This window comes from Oreochromis aureus, linkage group 20, assembly GCF_013358895.1.
Source record: "Oreochromis aureus strain Israel breed Guangdong linkage group 20, ZZ_aureus, whole genome shotgun sequence".
NCBI lineage: Eukaryota > Metazoa > Chordata > Actinopteri > Cichliformes > Cichlidae > Oreochromis > Oreochromis aureus.
Window position 1 is genome coordinate 18996457 of NC_052961.1, and position 12662 is coordinate 19009118.

The following is a 12662-nucleotide window of genomic DNA, read 5'->3' on the forward strand; positions in this document are numbered from 1 at the left end:
GTGATTATTTAATTTACGTATCACGTGGATGCTCCTCAACATCCATAATCTAAGTCTGCACATGTGGCTTGTTACAAGAAGGGCTCTACTACTTCCTCCATTTTAATTACACATTAAAATAATGAGATCATTTGTTAATTACACTATTCAGCAATAGATTCTTGATGTAAAATAGCATTAATGCGGTGGACTATTTTTTTCTGATTAGCTTGTATAGTAATGTGGCGGGATACTTTGAACTTAAGTGTAGTGCCACTAAAGTAAATATACTCTGTGAAGCTAGGATGTAGTACGTGCTAAACCTACAGTAAGTATGTTATTAAACTGTAATAGAAAAAAAGAATGTTGTACTAATAATTACACATTTATTAGTGTGTAATTGCATCTCCCAACAAACTGATGTGTTCTCATAAATGTAGAATTAATCCATTAAAAATACATTGGAGTGGGTGGCAGTTTGTGTAAGCCACCACAGCTTCCCACCATCATGAATACAGTGGCTGAGTTGGACATTGCCATTCCACTTAACTTTGTTTTATGTATTTAGCACACAGTATGCCTTTTATTTGAAGTTTTATTTGAAAAATGTCTCAAATAGATCTTTCAAACTGTGTATGACCATTTAACATCTGCACGACTCCTCCTCTTCATTTACCTTCTCCACCACTGCTCTCTCTCCTCCCTGATTTCAAGCTCATCCTCTTTCTCCTTACCTCAAGCCTCATTTCCTGAACTGAAGTCAGGGCTCTAACACACGAAGATAGGCCTAAACATGAATATTCACTCCCAGTATTGTCGCAGTTACTTATTTCAGCAGATTAGACATGCAACCCTACATCTCAGGACAGATGACAAGAGCTGGCTAAACATTAACAGTACTATAAGCTAGCTTTATGCCTGCTAATCTTAGGCTCGAGTGTTTATCTAAAGGAAGAATTACACTCTCCCTCTGATAAACACCTTAATTACAGTCTCGCATCATATGAGAGTTTGCTAAGTGCGCAAGTCCAGAGTGAGCCCAACTCCAAAATAAGTTTCACTAACTCCAGCTAACAGCACCACTTATTCTCAACACCCAGCCTAATGCATACAGGATTTTGAATACTGATACTGATGCAGATATTTGGGAATGTAAAAATCAAATACATTGGGCAATGCTTTTTTCTTCCAGATGTGGAAAAATGTCAACAGATTTGTGATATTTATGAGTTCTTACTAAGATAATATTACAATGCAGTTTAAAAAAAAAATTCTTGTGTTACAACAAGTCACAGTTTACTCTGCCTGCCTCCCCTTAGATCAGGTGGTTATAAGTGTTTGTGGTGTTCAAAACAGTGTTGCCAGCAGTGAATTTGCTCATCGCCCTCTAATGGACAAACCACACCAGGTCAAAACTCATAATGTGGTTGAAGGTTATTTCTCCCGTCCCTGCTTTACCTTTTAAACTTTTAACAATATATCAGCCGATAGCTAATATTGGCTGGTATATCGGCCCTACTGCTGAAATCTATCAGACTCTAGTTTTGACGAATGGGAGGAATTCCAGCACGCTTCCCAGAAGCACAAGTAGACAGGGACGTCACAGAAATTCCACTGAGTGATCTGAAAAACTAAAATTTTATTGTTAATGGTCTGTTCTCAGACCTTTTTGATCGCTCCTCACATTGTGAATGCGTGTTAAATGGTGTCTAGATTAGGGCAGCACCTTTATCCTGTTGAGGAGCCTATTGTGTATTTATGAATATAATATATTGAAAACTGTGATACGCAGAATAGTCCAGGATAGTCCAATGCTGATACTCTTAGAGTGTCATACCATTTCAAGCTTTTGCTCAGGTAGTGTCATGGACACAAAGCTCTTTTGAAAAAGATGGGTATCTGAATGAATCCTGAAAAGCGAGAGAAACCTACTCTTCTTTGTGGTTAATTGGTTTTTATTCAAGGACTCTCCATTTTTGCCACGGCTCTGTCTCCTTCCTCTTGCTCTCTCTCGCTCTCTCTTTTTCACTCTCGTTCTTCGCTTGCAGTATCAAGTCTATGCAAGTCACTGGGGAGCTGTAGACCTTTACCTGCTCTGGTCTGGCTGTGTTAAAGGTCAGATATGAGAGGATCTCATATACCGGTCTCAGATGTCAACACCCCCCCTCCTGCAGCTTGGATTAAGAGGCAAGGAGACAATGGCTGCCAGGAAATCACTTGTCCTCCATCCTGTCAGTAACAGTCTGTGTCTCTGTCAGAGGTGGAGTGTGTGTGCATGTGTGTGTGTGAAAGAGATGGAGTAAGGCTGAGAGAAAAGAGAGAGGGGTACTGTATGTGTGTTTGTAATATCAATACCCCGCTGATCCTCTTCTCCCTGCTGTGAGTCTCTACACATCTCTGATTGCCAGATGTGTTTATAGAGAGTACGCGTGTGTAGGTGTGACGACCAGGTGTGTGCCTGAGTCTCTCGCTGGCAGTGAGAGATTTCTGTGTTGACAGCGCTGATGCTGTTTATTTTGGCAATATGCTATCAGGGATGCTGGGACACCAGTGGTGTGTGTGTGTATGCGTATACAGCAGGGTTTGTATTGCTGGTCTGGTAGTGTGTGTGTATGTGTGTGTATGTGTGTGTTAAGTTGGACATGTGAACTGCTGTCACGTATAGAAGACAGCAGTCTGTAATCAGGCACAATCAGGTGACGTGAATGGGTGTGTTTGAGTGTGAGTGTGACTCACACACACACACACACACACACACAAAGAAAAGTTTATGTACAGCTGCCTCGAACTACATTTGTGTGGATTTTTTTCCATTGGCTGACTAACAGATTGCGCTTGTACTTCTTAAATCTCAGTGATCACTTAATTGTTTGTCCGCTGGTGTTTTTGATGTAGTCCTGTATGTCTGTGACAGCACCCTAGAGCAAACTACAGCTGCTAGATACTAAAACCAGTGAGGAGGCAAATGCAACACTAGCATTTATTGGTACCGCAGGGAATTCCTTAAGGTGTCTGTTGTTTTATGCGTGTCCTTTAGCACAAGTACACAAACACAGCACACACAGTTTTTGCTCTCATAGTCCTGTCTCTCTAAGCTCTTCTTGTTCTGTCTTTTCCCCCTCATCCCCCAACAACTGGTCTCAGTAGATTACTGCCTGTCCTTGAGCCTAGTTCTGCTAGTTTCTTCCTGTTAAAGGGGAGATTTTCCTTCTCACTGTCGCCTAATTCCTTTTCATAGGGATTGTCTGATTAATGGTGTTTTCTCTGTAATACTGTAGGGTCTTTACCTTGCTGTATAAAGTCCCATGAGATAAGTGTTTTTGGATTTGGAGATATATATTGTAATTGAACTTGAATTGAAGTTTATTGTATCAGACCCTCTTATTAATCACGGATAGGCAATTAAGTTTCCCAAGGGGCTACATAAAAAGCTAAGTCTACCGTTGAGGTTTGCACCAATAAGTTGAACTCAATTCAATATAAATATCTCTTTATAAACTGATATTGGTACAGGAAGCTGTTACAAGTAGGCAGTGAAAATGTGAAATAGGCATAGAAAAACGTACTAATGTCATCTGCAGGTTTTTTGTCCATTGCGGTCAGGTTTAGTTCCAGAGGTAGAAATGCAATGGTGGTTCTCACTGAGTCAGGACTGATCAGTCATGATCTGGATTTGTTCAAGTTATGTCACTGAGAATGTTTGTTCAGATATGAAGGTAGATCCAAAGAGAACCAACATCTTCTGAGCATGTCTCTGTATGTGTGGAAAGTTTAAATCAAGCAATGATGATGGTTTGAATTGCTCTGCATGTAGTGAGTCATCTGACATCACTGGATGCATTATCCACACTGCAAGTGAAGGAAGATTAAATCGTGTGTATTTCACTCTCAGCTGTTTTGAAGTCTTCAAATAGCCTTGAAAACTCACCAGGCAGGGCTTGGTGATTGAGTGTCAGGTGACACGATCAGCTGATGGTATGGGCTCTTAATCGTTTGACATCTAAATAATGCACTCGAGTGGGCTCAAAAGAAACAGCAACTTTCTTGTGAAAGTCTCCAGCAAGCTGTACATTTCATGCGCAAATAGGCTCTTGGCTTGTAGTTCAGTTTGCAGTTCATTCATTAGTGCAGTCACATCAACAGTAAATGTGAGATCTATTTTCCATTCTGTATCTGAACACCCTTGCTTTTCTTCTCACAAAACTTTCAATGTTCTGCTCTCAGGTCCCATACTTTTTCAGCACTTAGCCAAGGCTGAGCCACCTGACAGCTGCGTGGTAGCTCATGTCATCATGTTTAGCCTCACGCTCCTCCAAAAGTGCAACAAACTGTGTGTAATTCAATTCTTCTGCCCTAACGAAGTTAACCATTTTAGTTAAAAAATAAAGAACACGGTTCATTTTCAGCACAGCACCTCCTGTTTTATAATACAATGCGGAAATACCAATTTCAGTTCAGGGATTATTTCTGTGACATTGTCTTGCATCTGCTTCAGAAGTGTGACATTTGTCAGATTTGGACAGCCATCGGTTGCAACACCTGCTAGTTTTGTCCTATTTCAGCCCCAGCCTCTATCAAAGCATGTAGGTACTTTGGTTAACAAATCCCTCACAGTTGCATCACCTTTCATTCAGCACAATGCTTCCAACTCCTCCATAATCTCAAACTTTTTCTTTATCCCACGTACAAAGATGAGTAACTGAGCTGTGTCGTGGATATCACAGCTCTCTTACAAAGCCAAGAAGAAATAGTCAGAACTTACTGCTTTCTTTTTCAACTGAAGTTTCAGATTTCCTGCAAGGTCCTCAATCCTGAATGATTGAAGACCTTGGGGGAATCTAAATGCTTCTTTTTTCTCAGGGCATATGGGCAGAGTACACCAAACACTCTTTGATAAACTCCCCATCCGAAAATGCCTTGCTGTTTTTTGCAATTTTGTGGGAAATCACAAAGCTGGTCTTAAATGTTCCATCCCTTGATGTGCAAAGCTTAGTAAAAAGAAGTTGTTGCTTTCACTGGAGGAAAGCGTCACAACATTAGTCAAATAATGGCCAAAAGTCAGTGGGAATATACAGAAAAAAACAAGTCACTTGAATCCCACTTTTGTAAGGGCACTTCTTGTTTTTTTCTGTTCTGAATAATTTAATTTGCTTCTTTTTAAGTGTGAGATAATTTAAATGTTCTTTTGGCATTTTATTCACATTTGATATTTCTTCTTTTCAGTGCTACTTTATGAAGTTAGAGGCAGAGTTAAACCTTTACACAGTCAGGTGATGTTACGTTGACTTGACCTTGAACTTTTATATTTGAAATATAACATTGTGATATGACACCATCAACTGATTTCATCATTTGCTTTAGATATTTTCCAAAGTTTCCTCCCATAGTATGTGAAGATATAAAACCCATATACGTGACATACGGATATCTATCCACGGTTCTGATTCTTTAGCAGCCCATACCATCCCTCCTGCTGATCGTAGAATACATGATGAGTAGGAGGGATGCATTCACTGAGTTTTTGAGGACACTTTTCTAAGCCTATTGCTAACAAAGGCTCCCACCTTATAGAGTCTAGTCAGCCACTGCCAGTGACTGAAATACGGTCATTTCAATATTAAACAGTGCAACGACTTGTTTGCATTTTATTTACAGGCAAAGTACAGTATATGTACCATGTAACCCAAAATATATATTTTACAAAAATAACTACAGTATTTACCAGCACATCTTTTTAGTGAGTCTCATAATCTTGTAGCCTTAAAAGGAGCTGAATGCCTAATAGTAAGAAATGCCTAAAAAAAAAAGTGTAAAAACTCAGCTGTGTAGGGAAACCGTAACTTTAAGGATGCTTTGCACTTGGTTTCTTTTAATATTTTTTTCATGAGCGCTGCATCTGAAAAATAAATACATACAGTATATAAATGACATGTTCAAATACTGTATTTTTAGTGCTAGCATCCTATTAAACTGTGGGTGGTTGCTTTCAGGCTACAATCACACTCCCTTATATACCTCCCCATTTCAGGCATGGATTTCAAACAGCTCCGCTGGCACTATTTTTTTCAGTGATAATTATCCATTCTCTCTTCACCCCTTCTCTTTTGGCGCTTTCTCTATTTTAGTAGCACACATCTGCATGTAACAGATAAATTTTTAAATGGTTTTTGACCTGGCTTAAACAAACCATCATCTCCCGCCTCCGAGTGAAACAGCTTATACGTCTGAAAAAAAAAAGGAGGTGTTTGAAGTCTGCATCAAAATGTCGAGGCGTTTGACACTGACGCTCACAGCTATAACCGCTTGATGAAACAAAACCGTGACCTGCGACAAAAGAGGAGAAATAACTAGTTGCTTCAATTACCACACATATCACATGACACAATGTTAAACTATGATGCAAGTGTATCTCTCGGCCTTCTGAGGGATTTCTGCGCTATCTATAGGCAAGACACTCTCAATGCTTTCTGAAAATTAATCCGTGCAAATTTGATTAAAGGGATGTGAAAACAAGTATTTGAACAAGAAGGGCTGTGCATGGCAAGCGTGAAGATGAATAACATGAATACATTACGGATCAGGGGACTGACGCATTTTTGCCTGTGATGTTTGAGAATTATGGATTTAAGTGTTCATCTAATTTATAGGTGCATAGGTGACAGCGCAGTCTCTCACAAGAGGTGTCATACGCGCTAATTTCTTCCACTGACTAAAGGCTGCCTCAGATCACAGGGGTGGGCGTGTGTGTGTGAACTCAAAGTTTATTCCATTACTATTTCATTACACTTTTGTTGGCTTGGTTTTGGGAAAGGGTGTTAGTGTTTTTGTGCGATATTTGAATTCCAGTGTGCGTGTGTGTTTGAGTGCTTGCGTGTGTCACACCATGCCATCCTGCGCATGCATGAGGGGCACACGTCAAACCGCTAAACCCCGGAGAGGAGAAGCTGTCACCAGAATGCAAGAGGAAGGGAAGGAAGGATAGATGGATGTGGTAAAGGTAAAGAAGAAAAAAAACATATAGGGTGAGAAATCCCAAGTGAGAAAGCAGGCTGTTCATTAGCAGCACAGGAATGTGTGTGTATGTGTTTGGGCAAGTGTGCAGGCTGTGTATGTTTGTGCATTGAGCAGCTGGGTATTAACTAGGACACGTTTCCCCAGAATGAAGCAAAGGCAGATTTTGAGCAGGACGCATCTTATCTTTTTCTCATCACTTTTTTACCTCTGCATGAACTGCTCTGTGTGATGCATTCCTCAGCAAATCAGCATGCAGATCTACCTCACTGCTGCAGAAGTGCTGCACTGCTTTGTACCTCATGTACTTTAATTCACTGCTGCATCACTGGCTTGTCAATTAGATCACTGCTTGAGAGAATCTGTGTGTTTCCTTCTCTGAAATGGAACTGTGGGCTGAAATAGACTAACTCAAACACACCCTTGCAGCCATTTGCTTTCTTCACCCCTCTTACCCCACTACAAATCCTCAAAATGTCGACCTCCTTGCTTTCCCCACTGAATATTACATGTCTTTTTCCTCCCTGGCGCTTTTTCCTCCCTCTCCTTTGTTTTCAATTTTTCTAAGCCAGCAATTGTTTTATCCGTCCCGAGGCAGATTTCCTCTGCTGGTTTTGAGTAAAGGAAAAACTCTTATTTATTCATAAGACAGACATACTCACCTCAGATTGTTCCAAATTGCATTCATGTTCTTGGCTGCGCGTGTTTTGGTGTTGCGTTATAAGTTGAAGATTGAATTAGACTCAAGGAAGGGGAATCGCCAGCAGAGAAACATAATGGATGGCTTTCTCTGTGTGTGTGTGTGTGTGTGTGTGTGTGTGTGTGTGTGTGTGTGTGTGTGTGTGCTGTGCGTGTGTGTGGCTACATCGCTGATAGTGTCAGGGAGGGATGTGCTCCATTTGAGGAGACCAGTTTTCTGTGATCACAGCTCTGATAAGAATTGTGGGAAACCACACTCACAACAAGCCACCCTGGAATATCAACTAGACATACACACACACTCACTCTTTATATACACACACATCTTTCCTTCTGAGGCACACACACACACACAAATTCAAACTTATTACAACAGACATTCAAGTAATATACATATGTATATATATATATATATATATATATATATATGTAAATATCTGATGTGGGAGTTTGAGGTCCTCCATGTTTAGCTGTTCCCAGGACTGCGCTCTTCTGGACAGAGATGTCCGAGTTGTTCTCTGAATTTGATTAAGCATCTTGGCTTGGGTGAGTTTTCCTGAGAATTTCTCCATGACCTTCTCCATGGAAAAACCGCTAGATCACTACGGAGTGTCCTGCAGGCATATGAGTGCATCAGGTTAGCCAAGCATTTGTCCATCTGTATCTGGAAGTCCCACAGATTTAGTTGTCATTCTCCACCACCCTTGGGACATCTGCCCTGATTAACCAGATATAGAGAATCAAATCATTCTCAAACTTAGATGCAGGAATACTAGTGCATCACTGTGACTTTTTTTTGAACAATTTAATTCTAAAAGGGAAAGTTTCACATATTCTATATTCATTATGCATCTTGTACTGAATATTTGCTGCTAGCTTTTTGCCTCTGTGCTGTCTTTCATCCAGCTTTGAGCCACTGAATTTCTGATTAAGACTATTTGCCGGTGGTTAAAAAGGGGCCTTTCCATAAATCAATATATCTGATATAATCCTAAATTTATATTTCCTTCAGAAATGTCAAACTGGTGAAAATTATATTAATTACTGCACAGTACTTTAACACGAATTAGTTTAGGTTCCTTTGATAGGAGTCTTCAGATCATCTGTAGTTTTGGGTTGGGTGTTTCTCATTTTTAGGTCCACAAAGTTGGAAGGCCCGTCAAGCTCAGTGATAATGCAGTCACCAAAGTGTTTGGTGTTAGTTTTGGGCCCCTGGACAGGCGTTAAGTCCTGTTGGAAAAGGAAATCAGCATCTTCATAAAGCTTATCAGCAGATGGAAACATGAAATCCTTTAAAATTTCCTGATAGGTAGCTGCATCATAGTTTAACTACCAACACCAGCAGAGGACATGGCAACCCAAATCATTACAGACTGTGAGAACTTCCCACTGGAGTTCAATCACCTTGGATTCTGTACCTTAAATGAAAATTCACTTTCATCTGCCAAGAGGACTTAAGATCACTGAGCAACAGTCTAGTTCTTATTCTCCTTTTTCTCCTTAGTCCAGGTAAGAGGCTTCCGATGTTCCTTCCGGTTCAGGAGTGGCTTGATAACAGGAAAGTATAGAGTAGGACAGTTGTAGATACACTGACACTTGACAATTCTCTCAAGGCTGCAGTCATCCTCTTGCTTGTGCACTTGTTCCTATCACTTTTCCCTCCATACCACGTTCTATTAATATGCTGTGATACTGCACTCTGTGAACGCCAAGCCTTTTCAGCAGTGACCCTCTTGGCTTACACTCCTTATGGAGGGTCTTGATGACACTAACTATCAAGTCAGCAGTCTTCCCCATGATTGTGGCTGTATGTAGTGAACTAGACTGTCAAATATTAATTTATATAAACTCAAAATGAATATTTTAATAATTTGAGATGCTCGATTTCTCATTTTAATGTGCTGTAAGCCACAGTTATCACAGTTACTACAGTTACTGTAGGCTTTTTAGCTTACAAAATAAAGCAACGCAAGCCAACTGCTGTTATGATTTTGCCCTCTATCTAAATGGGCTATGGTTGTTTCTGGTATCAAAAGGCAAAGGTAATGGTAGCCATCAAACTAATATCTCTGAGTAGCTTACATTAAGGTTGAAAAAAAGGTAAAGTTAATTAGACAAGTTCAAGTTCTTGTTTTCTTTTCCCCCTCCCCGAGTGAGGGTGAATATAAATGGTAACAATTTAACCCTCCAGAAAAGCGAAACTCTGTTTGTCCCTCTGTCTGCTTCAGATAATTGCCAGCCCAGCTGCCAATCTGCCTGCCCCAGTGGCTCCAGTTCTCCATTATCATGTCTGATAGACGGTTGTGTGTAGAAGTCAATAGCTCACCCTGATCTGTTGGCAATAACTTCTGATGGGAGTTTTGGTACATGTGCGCCAAATCCCTCATCTGCCGGTTACTGGCAGCAGAAAGCAGTTCCTGTTGGGTGGAATTTGCAATGACAGGATGGACTGTGGTTAAATGTTTAGTTACTAACCTGCCTGTTCCCATATGAGCCTGTACAGAAACGCACCACGCTCCTCTTTCTCAAATACAAACACAGAAGAGTTTGCGTTACATGCTACATGTTTTTTTGTTGTCGTTTTTTGTTTATTTGTGTTTTTGTGTTATTGCAGACTGTGATAAATATTATGTGATATGGTGGGTTTGTATGCATGTGTGTGGATTTGCATGTGTGTGTGTAACTGGAGTCCATCTGTTGTTGTGGATGCTGATATGGCAACTGCATCTGTGGGGAGCTGACTAGCACATTAGAGAAAGAACACACACACACACACACACACACACACACACACACACACACACACACAGAGACACACACACACACTCACACAGACACACACACACTCACATATACAAACCTGCAGGTAGATAGCTAACAGCTCATTTGACACTGTAATTAAGGCCAAGGATCATGGATCCATTCTTCAGCCCTCTTTCTCAGGGTGTCGTCTGACCTCCAACGATATCAGCATAAGATGGATGTAAAAGAGGAAGGACAGACGGGGGAGAGGAGAAAGAGCGAGGATGGATAGAAGAAGAAATCAGAGAGGTGAAAAAAGTAATGGTTTGTGAGAAAATATGGGAGAGTGTGGATGGGGAGTGATGTACAGATTGGGAGGGTCCATGTTTATGTGCCTCGAGGTGGGGATAGATTCAGACAGTGTGTGTGTATGTGTGTGTGTGTGTGTGAGTGTTTGGTGTATCCAGGCATTTCGCTTTCCGTTGCAGTCTCTCATGTTGACCTCACTGGCTGCTTCACCGTTGCATTATTAGGATGGCTTATATTTGTTGCCATCTACAGCTGTTGGCTGCAAATGCACACATGTGTACAGACACACAGTGAGTGTGCACACAGATAACACATCAAATCACGGCGACCTGTATAAAAACAGCATGCATAAGTTATATGCACCAGGCTGGGAGGTGAAATAGGACTGATATTATCAGTTTTCTGGGGAGAAAAACAAGGAGTTTTCATTAATTTCCTGCTCTTTCCCATGAAGAAAATGAAATTAACACCCCTGTAAGAATAAATTCTATCATCCACACGCTGTAGGGAAATTAGCTTCATTTTGGAAATATGGCAAAAATTTCTATAAAGCACACACACATTAACTTAGGCAGAAATTAAATAAGAAATTTCACAGTAACACACTAACTACCTCTATAAAAACAAATGAATGAGGAATTTAGTGAAAGACTTGGCAGTGAAAGTATGATGCAGGTGAGTGATTGTCATTCTTATTGGAAGCAGCGTTTGGAATAAAGCACACAGTTGTCATTTCTATAGTCTCCTGGTAAGAAGAAAGAAAGTGTGGTGTTTACTTGCATGTCCATAGCCGCTGAGTCAGTGAGACGAATTATAGAGATGGAGAGAGAGAGGGCTGCAGCAGCAGCAGTGTGTGTGGCAGTGAAGAGCTTTCTGAAGTTGCCTGGCAATGCAGAAATACAATGAAAGACCTTTTTATTGGTGACAACAAAGAATCCATAAAGTTGCGTTCCAGCAGCTGCTTTTTATAGGCAACATTTTTAAGGGAAATCCTGACCAGGAGACGAGCGTGCTTGTCACCAGAGGGCATTGTCGGTGTTGACTTCCCTCCCTAGACACACCCATCGAGGTGTCGGAGAATACTCAGGGAAATGGTGGCTTTTGAGGTGACTTTAAAAGCAACTGAAAAAATAAACGGAACTATGATTTAAGTAATAATCCCTGGGATTTGGTGATTCACAAGGATGACATCATGGTATTGAGATAATATTCTATGAAGTATTTTAACACAGAAAAAAAACTTTAAAGCTACTTTAAACACAGCAAAGCAAAAGAAGAAACTTATATTCTTTACTTTTAAAAAGTGTCTGTACATTGAAGCAGAAGGTTGAAGGAATTTAAGATGGCACAATGATCATTAAGTATTTTTATTACTTTAAACAGACTGAAAATTGTTTCATACTTTTGAAAGAGTTTCCAGTCTGGTGAAAATTTCTTCTCCTGTCTCTCTTTGCCATCCACATTCAAAGAGTCTAATTCCCATTTATGTGGTTTCATGTCTTAGCCATTGAATTGATGCTCACAGCATGGGCTTTCCCTGAGTTTGAGAACTTCATTTTCTTATCTGGTCAGTGTTCATCCAGACACTGTTCAGGTGAAAGCGGACGGTTCTTTTGGGTATTTTTTTTTCCTTGGAGTGTGATAATTCCCTAGATGGGGAATATTCAACTGAACTATATAGAGTTTTATGTATTTTGGGAACAGAAGGTCCTTGAGGTGAAATGCTTAGCATTGCAGGACTGCAGGTTCCCCCCCATTGTCACGCCCAGTGTGGCGGGCGTGTGGAGTTTATAAAGAGGACCCAAAAGGCGGCAGCTCTGGTGCAGGTGAGTCTTTATTACACGCGTGGGTACAAACAACAAAGGCAGGTGAACGAGAACTGAAAAACCTAAACTGGGTGAAACTAACAAAACAAACCAGAA

At 40.5% G+C, this 12662-nt stretch overlaps 1 protein-coding gene across 2 annotated transcripts in view; it reads left to right on the forward strand.

The window, feature by feature from the left end:
- LOC116325879 (chemokine-like protein TAFA-2) overlaps positions 1 to 12662 on the forward strand; it is a 90668-nt gene that overhangs the window by 19120 nt on the left and 58886 nt on the right. Inside the window, exon 1 of one of the 2 annotated variants that reach the window (XM_039604140.1) lies at positions 12506 to 12566. The exons of the other annotated variant lie outside the window; for it this stretch is intronic. The gene's annotated coding sequence lies outside the window, so the exon portion shown is untranslated. Of the gene's footprint in view, positions 1 to 12505; positions 12567 to 12662 lie in introns of those variants that run through there. 2 annotated transcript variants of the gene reach the window in all.